The sequence below is a fragment of the Myotis lucifugus genome, unplaced genomic scaffold (genome assembly GCF_000147115.1).
Source record: "Myotis lucifugus unplaced genomic scaffold, Myoluc2.0 scaffold_1233, whole genome shotgun sequence".
Classification (NCBI taxonomy): Eukaryota; Metazoa; Chordata; class Mammalia; order Chiroptera; family Vespertilionidae; genus Myotis; species Myotis lucifugus.
In genome coordinates, this window is record NW_005872281.1 from 46081 (window position 1) to 55783 (window position 9703).

The following is a 9703-nucleotide window of genomic DNA, read 5'->3' on the forward strand; positions in this document are numbered from 1 at the left end:
ACACACACACAGCACAGACCACACACACACACACACAGACATACACACACAGCACAGACCACGCACACACACACACACACACAGCACAGACCATGCACACACACACACACAGCACAGACCACACACACACACACACACACACACAGCACAGACCACACACACACACACAGCACAGACCACACACACACACACAGCACAGACCACGCACACACACACACATATACACATATACAGCACAGACCACACACACACACACACACACAGCACAGACCACACACACACAGCACAGACCACACACACACAGCACAGACCACACACACACACAGACACACACAGCACAGACCACACACACACACACTGCACAGACCACACACACACACACACACAGCACAGACCACACACACACACACACACACATATGCACACAGCACAGACCACACACACACACACACACACACACACACACACACACACATGCTGCACAGACCAGATACACCCCCCAGATACTCATATACCTACACGCACACACAGATTCATACACATAGAGATATATACACATACACAATGCACAATCCATAGAGATACACACACACTGCACGCACACACAGATTCAGAAAAAGGGCCCCAGCCATCGCTGTGGTCACCCCGACTCGCCTCACAACCACGCTTCGTGCAGACGCCTTTCCTTTGCTGTTGGGACGTGGCCCGGGGCGGGGGTGGGGATTTGCATTGTGGGCCGAGATATGGAAACTGGTCCCAAGTCAGGGGTTCAGGAAAAACACACAATTCTTTTCGGGTCTTCCCTTTCCCCCCAAACACCACCAAACGGATAAAAGCCCGCACAGCAGAGAGTGAGTAAAGGCGCACGGGAAGGAAAGTGCACGGCTGACGGGAAAGTTTGCTTTCTATGTTTAAGGGGCAATCTCAGGGTGGGGCCAGAGAGGCGCCAGTCAGCTCACTCCGTGTCTTGTCCACAGGTGACACCCTAACACGTCGTGGCGGAGAGGACGTGGCGGGGACGATGTGGCCCACACAGCACCGGCCTATAGTGCTCAGGTTCGCGGGCTACTAGCCGAGTGCCCAGCACGTCTCCATACAACAGGGCCTTTGGAAGCATTCTAACACCGTGCCGTGAACTCCCTGTTCTGCTTGGGAAGGCATCACGTGACTGGGGCCGGCAAAGTTAAACTCTGTCAAGAAAAGGTTACGTGCCCTCGCTGGTGTGGCACATGCCTGGGTTGCAGGCTTTCCTTGTCCAGGGACAGCGTGGTCACCTGCAGGACGGCTTTCCGTGTCCCAGGCCTGTGGTTTGCACCTGTGTGCAGCCCAGCTGCTGCCCGGGCTGGGGCTCAGGGCTGAGCTTTCCTGGGATTTCGTGAGAACAAGGTGCGTCCCGGCCGGGCTCTGAGCACCCGAGGTGGGAAGACAGCAGGCGGCCATGCCCTTTGCCCCTCCGGTGCCAGGGCTTCCGCTGCCTTGTCGCCCTCATCTGGGACGTGGGAAGGGACAACACACTCATCCTTGTCATGGGCAGTGGCATGAGCATGGTACAGGCACAGGAGAGGCGGCGGCAACCACTCCCTGTGTTGGCTTCAGAGTAGCAGTGCTGGAGGCCGGCTGCACACCCGGCCGGGGCCCAGGGCCTGCCACCTGGTGCCGACACAGAGGCCACAGCTGTCTGTCTGCGACAAACGGGGGGACTCGGAGCCTTGACTTTGAACGCCGCCTTATGGGATGGGGATCTCCCCGGCTCTCCATCGGCCCGCAGCACAGAGTCCCTCCACGCGGCAGGCACGCCTCGGGGACACGGCCGCGCCCCCTCCTCTCTGCCGCACGGCCCTCCCCGACAGTCACAGGCACCTCAGGTGTCCCAGGGGTGCAGCGGGAAGCAGCCGCCCCTCTGCCTTCAGGTGTCCCGCGTGGCTCGCGTTGTCTTCCGGGATCGCTGTGAGCATCGCTGAGAGAGGTAAGTCCTCTGGTTGCTTACAGCTTGTGGATTGGCAACAGAATTTCCATGTTTCCTCTGTACTGTTTCTTGGACATTGACGCTAAGGAAAAGCTAACTTGTCTTTAAAACAGAGAACAGCGTAGACAGGCCCTGTCTGCCCAGCCGAGAAGGCGGAGCGCCGGCTCAGCACTCCCGGGGCCGGCTTCTGTGAAGATTGCCTTCTGCAGCCGCACCTCTGGACACAGCGACTGGTGTGAGCGGACTGGACAGCTCAAGCTGGGCCCACCCCCGACGGGGCCAGTGAGGGCCACAGCCATCCTAAAGGTGCCGTCTGTCCCTGAAAGGCAATCGCAGTCCACAGGGTGACAAATGGAGGCGTGACCCTCTGACCCCTGGCAACAACCGAATGCGTGGGCTGGGCGCCAACACCCTGAGGTGATTTGAGGCTCACGGCACTGCTCCCGCCCGGGCACAGCCGCCATCACCCTGCCCGCTCCCGGCCAGCGCCGGTGTTTCTTATGCGCCACGGAAACACAGCGGTGAGAGCTGCCTTCGCCAAGGTGCCTGCTCTGTGGGTGACGCTCTGCTCAGTGAGCCCGGAACGCAGGGCTGGGCCACCCGTGGAGGACGTCCCACTGGAGCGGAACCAACCGCAAAACCACACGCCGAGGAAACGTGGAGACAGGCCGGTTCTGGTTTCACATTTTCCCAATTTATAATCCTGGCAGCAACCGAAGGGGCAAAACCAACACAAAGTCCCGGGTTAAGGTTCCGGAGACACAAAAAGGAAACCACAGGCTGCCCGAGGGGCTAGCGGCCAGCGCCCGCGATGCCTCCTGGGGCCCACGCGCTCCCGGTGGCCGGCCCTGGGCGTTGCCTGGCTGTCACGCCCTCGGCTGCACAGGAGTGCAGGCCGCAGACCCTTGTCTCAATGAATCTTAGACGACGTTTGAGATCCAGACCGACTCCCTTCACAGAAAGGGGCGTGTGGGAGCCGAGACAGCGCCGCTCAGGAAAGCCCCCACGGGAGGCCCTCGCGTTTACAGAGAAGTCGCTGCCTTCGCGGGGTCAGGCGGGGGACGGCCACCGTGAGGCGTGACTGCGGGAGGAGAAGGGGGTTCAACAAAAGGAAGCCTTTGGTGACAGACAGACCCACACGTGGGCTCAGCCAGCGCCCGCGTCCCTTCAATGGCTCTGCTGGGCTGTCCTCTGTCCCCCGCAGACCCGACCACACGAGAGCGGCGGTACTCGGGCTGGGTCCTTGGCCGACCTGGGCGCCTCTCCCGACACTGAGGTCACAGGTCATCCAAGGTCATGGGTCACTCCCACGGGAGGCTGACCAATGCCGACCGGAGGATGTTTTTTCCCATTGATATTGAGAGACAGAGACAGGCAGAGAAGCATCGCTGTGAGGGATACGCATCGACTCTTGCCTCCCGCCTGCACCCGGACCGGGGTCGGGATCGAGCCTGTGCCCCTTCGGTGTGCAGGCTGATGTTCTAACCACTGAGCCACTGCCGGGCCCCAATGCCTGCTCTGCAGGAGGGAGAAAGCCAATGTGTGTGAAGTAACCCCCCCCCCCCCATACATTCCCCCGAGCGCGGAGGGAGAGCACTTATTTCTGGCCCCCGGCAGGATGTGTCTCCAGGATGCTTTCCCCGGAGATGCGCCGCCGCCCCTGTGCCTGCTCTGCACCCCATTCGGTGTAGGGTCCGCCGGTGCCGAGGAAGCTGTGAGGACCCAGTGAGAGAAGGGCAGGCCCCACGGGAGAGGGACAGGCCTTGCAGGTCCCTCTCCACGGAGCAGCGTCCGTGCGCAGCGGCTCCTGGGGGGCAGGTGCTCGGGAGTCACTGTGTCTCAGGAGCAGGAAGCCCACTGTCTGTGGAGGGAAAACAGCCCAAGACAGACGCAGGTCCACACGGCCGACCAGGGCCGACGGCAGGGACGGGCCCGGCTGTCTGGTCTGCCCCACAGCTCTGCAGCTTTGACTCAGTTTGTCGTCGTAAAGTGGGACGATGGTCACCGCTGCTCGAGTTAAGGGGGTTTGGAGGGTGAATGTGCGGGAAGACCCGACATGCTGGCGCACAGGGAACGCGCGGGCACTGAGCTGGGCCGAGGCTCCCGGGTCTCCTCAGGGAGACAGGAGCAGAGGCGACAGGGCGGCCTGGGCCCAGCCCCGCCCCTCCGGACGCGGCTCCCGGCCAGGCCGAGCCCTCAGTCCTCAGGAGGAGAATCTCTCCCAAGGGCAGTGGGGTTTGTAGGAAGAAAGAGCAGCTGGTTTGCAGTCCCCGAATGTAAATGCTCAATCACAGAAGAATCAGACACGTGACGTTTGTGCCACGTTGTTAAAAATATCCAAACAGCATATTGCTTGTCAAGAAAGAAACCAGGGGGCCTGCTCTGGGCGTGCAGACTCCCCACCAGGAAAGTGCAAGAATCGAGCTCTGCAGCCCTTGGCTGCCTCCGGCACGTGTAGCCCCGCGGGCACCGGCCCTGCCCACCCCAGCACCTGGGCAGCTCCCCCACAGCACTCGGCACAGGATTTACTTAAGCCCAGACGCCTCTCATTTTCAGAGCGAGGATTCAGACTGAGAAGCAGGGTCACCCCCACGACACAGCCCTCCCCCCGCCCCCATGACGCAGCTCCCCCTGGGTGCAGCCTCCCCGACTCATTTCCCTGTGAGATGCCACTTCCCTCCGCCCGCCCAGCCGGCCGGGCCCCTCTGCAGAGCCTGCCTGCCTTAGAGCACATCCTGCAAAATGAGTTGAATAGGGTTCTGGGGGCAGAAATCCACTCCGACAGATAATGCGAACGTTTCACTTCTCAGACCTTCGCGTGCCAGGGGCTGCGGAGCGGGACTCACTCCGAGAGAAAAGTCCTGTCCTTCCGAATGCGGGAAAGAAAGACCAAGACAACAAAGGCTCCGGGCAACCGCTGCCGTTTCAGAGGACGAGCGAGCGAGCGAGCGAGCAGGGCTGGGAGTGCCCACAAAGGGCGGCCGTCATTCGTGGTCATAGGGCCAAACCGAGGCCACCACAAAGGCCGGAGGAAGCGAAGCGGCTCATGGGGTGGGGGCAAGGCCACTCTCTTGCAGCTGGGTGAACCCCGGAGCATCTGAAGGGACGGCCCCCTGGGCAAGGACCGCCACCCGCTCCGAGGGCCCCGGAGCTCGGCAAACCTGCCAGCAGCCCCCAGGACCGTCTCGGTGGTGCCGCTGGGGCGTGGCCACAGGGCGACACCGAGCGTGGCCCAGCGCTCGGCTCCAAAGCAGAGGCACGCGAAGGAGGAAGTCTGAAAAGGCACAGTTACGCTGCTGCGGTGACAGAGGCCTCCGCTGCGGCCACCAGGACACGGATGTTTAACACATGCAACATTCTGCATCGACTGTGGTCGCAACGAAGTGAAGTGCTTAGAAGGCACGTGCGGGGAAAAGCAGGGGGGCAATGGCCCGATTATCAACGTCCCGAGGGATCACCCTTTGTCCTCCGTGGTGTCATTCAGGCCGATTGTTTGTCATCGAAGCAGATTCCAGAAGGAGCCGTTCGCAGGCTAGGCCAGCGCAGCTGCTGGGAGCAGAGCGGAGCTTACGCTGCGGTTTGGGGGAGTGATTCTGCACAAACACCCTCACTGCAAACAGCTCATCTGGTCGGTGTGGCTGTGAGCAAGACGGGGTGTGTGCCAGGAGGGCCCCCGTGTCCTGGGCCTGGGAGCATCCTTACCAGAGGCTGGGGCCACAGGGCCACGGCCATTCCTGGGTGGGAAACAGGAACCCTCCATCCTCTGCCCACAGAAGTCGCAGCCACACCCGTCCTGGGTGAGCCTGGGCCTGACGTGGGCAGAGCGGCCCTGGCCCGGAGGGGCTCGCCCACAGCCCCGTCTCACCAAGTGTCCCGAGGCCCTGCCTCACCTCCTCCCAGGGGCTTTTCAGTGTCACCTGAATAACGTTTAAACCTAACTGTGGGATAGCACACACGCACGCACGTGCACAAATGAACGCACACACATGCACGAGGGCACACAGACATGCGTGCACACAGACGTGCATTCACACATGCATGGCCATGCACACACAACCATGCACACAGACACACATGCACATGGTCATACACATGGGCACACACGGGCATGCACATGGGCACACATGGACATGTACACAGGCACACACACGGACACACACAGGCACACACATGGATACACACAGACACACACATGCACACACACGGACACACACAGGCACACACACAGACATGCACACAAAGCACACACATGCACACATGCACACGGTCATACACATGGGCACACACACAGACACACACATAGACACACAGGCACACACACGGACATGCACACAGGCGCACACACGGACACACACACAGGCACGCACACGGACACACACAGGCACAGACATGCACACAGGCACACACACGGACACACACACAGGCACACACGCGGACCCGTACACAGGCACACATGCATGCACAGTGATGCCTACGCCGGTAAGAATTGTCCAGGGCTGCTGCGTTCTGACCTTCCCTCGGGGCCCTTGTGCTCCTCGTCACCTGACACCCTAATGGCCACCCTGGCTGCACCCCCATGCCCATGCGCAGCTGCTTCATGCCAAGTGCTGTGTTCGCAACCTCTTCACAAGCCGGGGAGCAGCCCTGCGATAAACACTGTTTGCCAAGCAGTGGTGAGTAATTTTCCCCATTTTGCAAGATGTTTTCTCAAAATAAAGTCTAACGATACAGACACAGTTTAACGAAGAGAAGGGAAAGCAATTTTCCATACTCTTCCCACCCCAGGGCTCTGAGGAGTCTGCAGCGGGAGAGAGGGTACCTCTCCTGCCAGGCTCTGCGCCCGCCCTGCCGGCTCTCGCCTCCGTCTCTGAGAGCAGCGGGCTGTCCTGTCCCCCTGCGGTCACCTCAGCGACACTGTGCCTCCCAAACCTGAGAACAGACATAATTTTTGTCTGTTTTCCATCGTCCTAGGTGCCGAGCACAGAACGGAGGCTGTAGTCAGTGCCGCCCGCTGGGCACAGTGGGCAGCCATGGACCTGGGTGCTGCCAGCGTCTTGGGCTTCCTTCTCAGACCAGGCTGCCCCCATCACCTGGAACCCCTATGTCCATGGTCGGCAAATTGCGGCTCGCAAGCCACGTGCGGCTCTTTGGCCCCTTGAGTGTGGCTCTTCCTAAGCCTTAGGAGTACCCTAATTAAGTTAATAACAGTGTACCTACCTATATAGTTTAAGTTTAAAAAATTTGTCTCTCAAAAGGAATTTCAATCGTTGTACTGTTGCTATTTGGCTCTGTTGACTAATGAGTTTGCCGACCACTGGCCTAGGTGATGGCTCCAAAGTGTTGTCTCTCCACACAGGTTCCAGGTGCAGGAGAAACCAGCTTTGCCGTTGGCATCCGCCTGAGGGTGAGGCTCTGAAGGAGGATTGTTCAGCTCAGCTCCACAAAATGTCCCGATGGGCCTCCCAGACCAGGCGGGACCCAGGGAGACCAGGACACACCAAGGACATGCGGTCTCTTTGTTTTGGCTGCTCCTGATGAGCGCCGGGTGATACCAGCGGGGGGGCGGGGGGGCGACAATGGGTGTTGATGTGGAACCTGTAGACTCAAGATATGCCTAAAGCCAGGCTCTGAAGCTGGGGTGGGGCTGGGAGCAGGACAGACAGGCCACACCAGGAGCGTCTGAGAGCACCTGGCGGAGAACCTGAGGCGCTACTGGTTCCCTCAGGGTTCACGGCCAAGTTCACTGGCACCTGGACTCAGGATTGTATTTTATCCTCCCCCGAGGGTACTTCCCATTGGTTCTTAGGGAGAGTGGAAGAGAGAGGGAATGACAGAGAGAAGCATCGACGTGAGAGAAACACATCCATCAGCTGCCTCCTGCACGAGGCAACCAGCCCTGGGCTGGGGAGGAGCCTGCAACCAAGGTACGTGCCCTGACTGGAATCGAACCCACGACCTTTTGGTGCACTCGGCCAGGCAACTTCCAGTGTCTTTATTCCCTGAGAATGTGGAGAGGCCAGCGGGAGGGAGCCCCACGTGCAGCCAGGTGGCCACTGTGTCTCACAGACACCTGCCCTGCCCTCCCACTCGAGGGTGGCTGGGCTCCTGGGGGAAGGCTGGCTTCGCTGGCTCATGGAGATGGGGATCCTAGGAATATGCTTTTCCTGCTCATTATCCACCTCATTGTCGTCACAAAAAATGGAAATGAGAAAATACACACAGAACAACTCAACCCTTTTACATAATCAGAGGACATAAGTCCTGTGCATGTTAATAATCCTAGAACCTACCCCATAAACCCTTTTAATTGATTTGCAATTAAATATCACAGTCCAGCTGTGCAAGCAGCCCGCACCTGTACGAGGAGCAGTAGCCCTGTAAGCAACCTGCCCCTGTCCAAAGAGTGGCAGCCTCATGAGCAGCCTGCCCCATCTGAGGAATAGCAGCAGCGTGCAGCCAGCCCCGATCCAAGGAGCAGCAGCCACGTGAGCAGTCTGTGCCCATCCGAGCAGCAGAAGCCACGTGAACAGCCCGCCCTTGTCCAAGGAGCAGCTCCTGCACGACTCGACATCTAGATCAGTCAGTGAGACCAAAAATGGGTAGACAAAGAAACCACCCAAGGAAATCAAAGGAGGAATCGCTAGAAAACAGCTAAGTGAAACAGAGGCATGCAATATGTCAGAAAAAGAATTCAGACTAAGGGTCCTAGAGTGCATAAACCAGATGGAGGAAAAAATCAACAACTTATGTAAGAATCAAGAAGAAATGAAGAGTGATATAGCTGCAATAAAAAACACCACGGAAAGTTTCAACAGTAGACTAGGAGAAGCGGAGGACCGAATTAGCGAATTAGAAGACAGGGAAGCAAAACACACCCAAACTGAACTGCAATTGGAGAAAAAAATTAAAAGACAGGGGGAGAGCCTAAGGGAGCTATGGGACAACATGAAACGAAGCAACATAAATATCACAAAGTCAATCACAGTCTAACCCTGAGCTTCGCGCCCACATTCCTCAGACGCCACTCGGAACCTCGCATCTCAGGACGTGCGGCCTTGCTTTCTAATAGAAATGCCTGCTCTCCAAAGAATCAGGCACACACAGGCACGCACAGGCACACACAGGCAAACACAGGCACACAGGCGCACACAGGCGCACACAGGCGCACACAGGCACACAGGCGCACACAGGCAAACACAGGCACACACAGGCACACACAGGTGCACACAGGCACACACAGGCACACAGGCACACACAGGCACACCGGACGCCTGGTTCCTCTGGTGGCGTTGTTGTTTATATTAAAAATCCCTGAGAGGATGCTTTTTCACCACCAACACTTTCCCAGGGAGGTGGTGTGTCTGAATGTCTTGTTCTTCTAATGAGACAGAACCGACCAGGATCCCCGCCTGAGTTATCGGCCACCCTCCCGAAGAAGAGGTCCCAGTGGAGAGTTCAATGTTTTAGCAACAAAGTTTAAGAGCAGCTAATTAATGGGGAAGAGAAACCCTGTTAAGTAGCTTTTCTAATAAGGTAACAGAGTGGTGACTGTCACATCCCGGAAGGAGTGACTGATGCTGCGCGGACTCCCTCCGACGCAGACAGGCCCTCTTGCAGCCACCTGCCGGTGCCTGGAACCCCTCAATTCCCACTCAGGTTTGGGTCCAGCCTCCTCCGGGTGCTTCTCCACCCTCCGTGGCCTAAACCTCAGCTCCCAGAACACGGCTCTGTCTTTTG